General features: G+C 40.7%; 1 long non-coding RNA gene across 2 annotated transcripts; it reads left to right on the plus strand.

The window, feature by feature from the left end:
- Nucleotides 1-2,237: 2,237 nt before the first annotated feature.
- LOC106149379 lies at nucleotides 2,238-4,832 on the plus strand. 2 transcript variants are annotated; one of them, XR_001235526.1, is made up of 3 exons: nucleotides 2,238-3,501; nucleotides 3,618-3,707; nucleotides 4,709-4,832. It is a non-coding gene; the product is annotated as an uncharacterized LOC106149379 (long non-coding RNA). The 2 variants fall into 2 exon arrangements; XR_001235527.1 differs by having other exon boundaries at nucleotides 2,238-2,920; nucleotides 3,153-3,707.
- The last annotated feature ends 880 nt before the right edge of the window (nucleotides 4,833-5,712 follow it).

A 5,712-nucleotide genomic window follows, 5' to 3' on the forward strand; every position in this document is an offset into this window, starting at 1 on the left:
ACTTTTGTCTTTATGGGCTATGTAAGTGGTCGGTCACATAATTCTTTTTCTGTTTATGGTCCTTGTTTTCTTTAACCAGGACCTCAGATACGCTAGGCAAGCATCTGTCACTAAGCAATAGCCCCAACTCCTTTCGAAACCCTTTAAAATCGCCAAAGCCATTCTTAGACTTAAGAATGGTTTGCTGTTTAACAAAAAGAAAACTGTTTTTAAAAACTCTCTGAGTTAGAAAAAAATACAATGAAACTCAACAATCAGTTGCTGATTTAAGGCATTCTACCTGCTGATGAAAAGAGAGACGGAAGTACCATGGTGAGAATACTTTTATCACTTCCCTAGAAATCCGAGGAGCCGTGGTAAGTTGGGTTTGATCATTCATGAATAAATCAGGAAAGTTCTTATCCATGGGTTCATATTTCTTGTTCTATGAACCTGGCACTTCCTGAGAAGGGTTCTTTCCCTTGCCCTGAGGCAGTGTTCTCGCGTTCACCTTAGATTTTAGCATCTGACAAAGCATTAGCTGTACTCAGTGCCTCCTGACGTACTGCTTTCTCGCATACAGCACGAAGACTACTGTGAAATCATTTCTTTTACCCATCTGGTTCAGGATTTCATTAACCTCTTCCTCCATGCTCTCTGGGCTACATTTAATTTGCTTAATTTACAAATCATTGATTTCCAAGACCACCAATACCCAGTGATGCCTTTGATTATTCATTCATTTCTCTGCACTTGTTTAATCTGTCTTTTTTGCTTCAGATTACTTACATTCAAATGTTCTCTTGTAATAGCACGCATAACACACTCACACACGTGGGAGAGGCAGATGAACACAGTTCTGCCGAGGCACCCACTTCCATTCACAATGCCCATTCGTAGCTGCACGTAAGATACCTCTGCTGAGATGGTTTATTCTCACTGCAGCACATCCAAGACTAAGCCGCGCAAGCTACTGTAACGTCTCCGAATTCCACCTGATGCCTGATGAGATAAAGCCCAAGAGCAAAGTTTTCAAAAAGAGCTGGATCTTGATCTGCTATCACATATGCCAAAGATACCTGACAGTTTCATTACTGTGGGCTGTTCAGTACAGCAGTGAAAGCACCGTTACTACCCCTGGATGAGCTTCAATCCTTCTTCTTCCTTAGATGAGATTTGTTCTGGTAAACCCTAAACTTTGACTTGGTTGATCTTTAAGCTGGTTATTTTCATAAGTGACCATGCTCTTGACTTTAGAAGTTCAAAGCAATGAAGAATAGCTTATCATGAGAGAAGAATATAACGTGAATTGTGGTCCATTTATTCAACCTTTACTATTTCTCACGGGTCAGGCATTCATGCATGGTGCATCTGATGCCAAGAATAGTGAGTGAGCCGTCCCTGCCTTCAAATGGTCAAGAGTGAAGTTGGGGAATGGAATAAAGAATGGGTCAGGTAGCACCCTAGGGCCCTGGGTGGGCGGCAGGTGGGGGGGAACACAGAGAAAGAACAGGTCTGTTCTGAAATTCTGACGGGCAGCATGGCACCTGATTCATATTTTGAAGAAACACAGAATGAAATACAACCACAGAAATGAGTCTTCCTAGGCAGAGGCTCTCACATGATTTAAAGCAAAAAGGCAAAAAAGAGAAATAGCGATTTGAAAGAACTGTCAATAAAGAAGTATAAGACCCATGTTACACCAGTAGCACCAAAACTTGCACTATCTAATCTAGTATGGTCATCACCTTTCCTTCTTTTATTCTAGAAACACTTACTAAGGAGCTTCTATGGGTCAGTGATTTTTGAAGGCAGGCTCTTGCAGGGTAAAATAATGAGAAACGAAGACTCTGCCGTCATAGGATTTAAATTCTACTTTCAGAAGAGATGAAAATATATTACTTTTTAGGCAGGATCAAATAAATGGAGAAAAATATACCAGGGATGGTGCAGGGTGTGTGTGTGTGTGTGTGTGCGCGTGCGCGCGTGCGCGCGCGCAAGAAAAAAGTGTTCAGGTACATGTGCACATACAAAGTTATTTTTTACAAGATGATTAAGTCTTCCCTGTTAAGGGACATTTGACCAGTCTTGAGGTCAGTTTTACCCTATTTTTATAATTTGTTTTATTATGACTTGCTGTTTATTTGCGTGCACATGAATTGCTTTCGAGAACATTCCCAGAGCATGAAGCTGTAAGCACATGGTTCTGACATCGGAGACTCCTCTGCATGTGTTGAAAGAATGGCCAGAGGCTGGAGCTTCGGCTGCGGCGACAGTGAGACGAGGGGTGCACAGAATCAAAGCTGAGGTCGTGGAGGGGTACAGGATACAGAGTGCTCTAGACGACTTGTTTTAGAGAGTTCCTTCCCTGTGGCTCTCCCTTACAGAGCCCAGGAAATGTCTAGCCTCCAGCAGTAGGGAACAGGTATTTGGTAACCTGAGCCAAAGAGTTAAGTTTCAAAATCTAAAATCCTCATGGAAAGGGATTTTGTAGCTTGTTTTTCCCTCCACACTGGAGTAATAGATGGATAAACCCCACGAGGGTATGTTAGAGAGTAAATTCAAACAGCTTTTCATATTGGGTATTAACTGTGGGTAATTTACAAAGTGTCTCGAGCAACCGCAAATTGAAACGGGCAGTGAATTTAAGGTCTCTTTAGCAAAAATCAATCTCACATCATGGCAGTTCTCCTACACTCTGGTCTCTCATTTGACAGATCACTTCCTCATGAGGATGAGTAATAACAACCAGCACAACGCCCTTTACACTGAAGGAGCACTTTCTGTCCCCTGGTGTTAAAGTGCTTGAGCAGCAGTCAACACGCACCCCACTACTTGTTTTCACTCCACGCCAGCAAGCAGCCTGCACCCACCAGCACTGCTGTTTACTCTTGGCTTCTTGGTAGAGACGTGTTGAGAGCCCTGGCTACGTCTGCACAAGGTCAGTGGCTGAAGGAGAAATCGTCGTTCATTTGGCTTCCCACAGGGCAGGACTTGGCAAATTACTGGCTGTCTCCTACCGTTACACCTCGAGGGTGGGTAACGACGCACATCAAGGACAATCCCAAAGAATACGTTTATGCTTTCTGTGACTGAATGATTTTTGAAAAATGATCAGTCCCAATCTGCACGCGTCGATGCCGCCTAACTCCTTGTTATTTCTGGCTGTGCAGGATTTATACTCCTTGAAGAGTGAGAAGCGAAAGCTCACTACCGTGGGGCCCTCTGCAGGACAGGTCTGCATCTTACTCATGTGTGGCTCCCGACTTACCTGCACTGTGTCAGGAGGACATACGTGAAAGGTAACTAATGCACGCTTCATGAACGAGTCAAGGTCCTTTTAAGGTAGAGAGCAGTCCGCCAGAGAGCAGCAGGACTAGTGGGGGCTTAAAAACTGTGAAATTCCCAAAGTCTACTGCTAGACTGACTGCTGCTAACACAGCCACGTCCTCTGACCCTGCAGAACACGTGATAGTAACATCTACCAACCACGGAAAAGAGAGCTTCAGGAATAGAATTCGGGTATGTTTTCGCGCTGCAGTGTAAAAGTAAGAACTGAAAACTAGACTCTGCCCTCACAGGATTTGCCTGCAGAAGAGACAGAAAACAAAATAAATTGGAAAGACATTATTTTTCAGGTGGGGACAAATGTATGGAGAAGAATGCATCAGGTCGGGACAGAGGACGTGTGTGTTTGCAAGGACGAACGTGTCCACCTGCATGTGCAGGTACAAAATTATTTTTTACAGGATGAGCATGGCTTTGCTGTTAAGGTACACTGATAGGAGCTACAAAATCTCTCCCTTTTTCACACGCTAAAACCTGAAACCTTAGAATCAGTAGACAAGGTGCCAGTTTTTCACTTAAAATTGGAAAGTTTTAATCCAACTTTAGAATCATCAAATGTGATAAGCAGATATTAATTTCAGTCGATGAAAAACATTAATTTTAAATCACTGCAAGTTAGTTTCTCAAACCATTAATATTAGCACTTTATAAGTGGGAACATCCCAACATTATTCAGCAAGGAAATATAAAGTAGAATAATCACTGTCAAGGCATGTTTAGTTAAATCTAACCAATCAGAATGCTTCTTTCTTGGTGAGGTAGCTGTGGGACAAGACTGCCTTCCTTCTGCTAAAATCTCCAAAGAAAGCTCTAAGGGCTACTAAAAGAAAATTAAATTTTGTTTACTTTTTCAGTGATAAATGCCTAATTTAAAGCTTATTAATATTTGTGGATTTTTTAAACATAGATACAAAAGTTAAATAAGCTACAAGAGTTTAAGGTAGAAAAAAATACCTGAGAATAATTTTAAGAAAATAATTATCATTATGAACATTACCCAAATTGTTTTTGTTTCACACATGAGATCACACTAGTATTTCCATTGTGGTTGAATAAGTGCAATCGCTTGCTGCCTCTGGCAATACCTGATATTACTGGAGATTTCATGTGAAGAAATTTCAAAGTAATTTCTGTAATAAAATTTTTACACATCTTTACATTGGACTTCATTATAGCATACAGCATCAACAAACTTCTCCATCTTCCGATGAAGGAAGTAAATGGGTACATAACAAGAGAGAGCAAAGCCCCCATTACTCATACAAAGGCTTCCTTGTCTGTGACTGACAAGCCGCGTGACCACAAGTAATTTACTTAGTCATCTGATGCCTTCCTTGGTCCATGTATAAAACAGATAATATTAATAATACCCGTGTCTTAGGAACGCTGTGAGAGGGAATCCATTTGGTTTTCAAAAAACATTCAGCACAGAATAAACATGGTAAGTACTGTTTTTCACTTCTCTAAACAAATGTTTAGCATTTGGATCTCAGTATCTAATGTTCATTAGTATGAATAGCTGATTAGCTAAAAGGGAGAACGATGCTGTAGTGATTATTTTTCTAGCTTCTCTTTTTTTTTAACTGAAAATGTGAATTGCTAATACTTTGCATTCTCTGATACAGATAGGCATTCTGAAACCGTATTATTTCAAGGCAGGTTCTTTACATTTAGAGTGAGGGATGTACAAATAATAGAAAATAAACTTTATTTTTACTAATCTCAAGTGAAAGATGAATCTGATGTATATATGAAAACTGCAGAAAATTCTCGTAAAAAAAAGGAGACTCCAAGCGCATACAGCGTACTTCAAGTTGAGATGAGGGCCAGTGACTAAGCCTTAAATCCAGGGCCCTTCACTAAAATTTAAAAAAAGAATGCTTTCTTTTTCCTGCTTTCAGGTAGGAGGCAAAAGCGCACTTGGTAAGTATCAGACCAGCATTCTAAACAGCAAGTTATAGTGGTGATGTTTTAGAAACATAAAGAAAACTAAGGCAGGTTCCATAAATGACCTTCTCTAAATGACTTCACTCTTAACAGAAGGTTACGAGGAAATAGGAGAGAATGTTCTGCGAGTTTTAGTTTATGTTTAATTTTTGTCATGTTTCACAACGGAACCCAGGGCCTCCCATGCTCTAGACAAGTGCTAGACACTCAACCACACCCGCCATTCTAACTTTTTTATTTTTTGCGGTACTGAGGATAGAACTCAGGACCTTGAGCTTGCCAGGCAGGCGCTCGTGCCACTGAGCTGTTTCCCCGGCTTCATTAACTTTTAAAACGATGGATTATATGGTAGTGTAGCTTTCAAGTAATGTTAATAATGTCCCAGTACAGAAAAAGATTACTTAGACTTATTAGACACACTCAATTTGAGTGTGTTTA

This window comes from Chinchilla lanigera, unplaced genomic scaffold (genome assembly GCF_000276665.1).
Source record: "Chinchilla lanigera isolate Chin_1 unplaced genomic scaffold, ChiLan1.0 scaffold00043, whole genome shotgun sequence".
In the NCBI taxonomy this organism is placed as follows: Eukaryota; Metazoa; Chordata; class Mammalia; order Rodentia; family Chinchillidae; genus Chinchilla; species Chinchilla lanigera.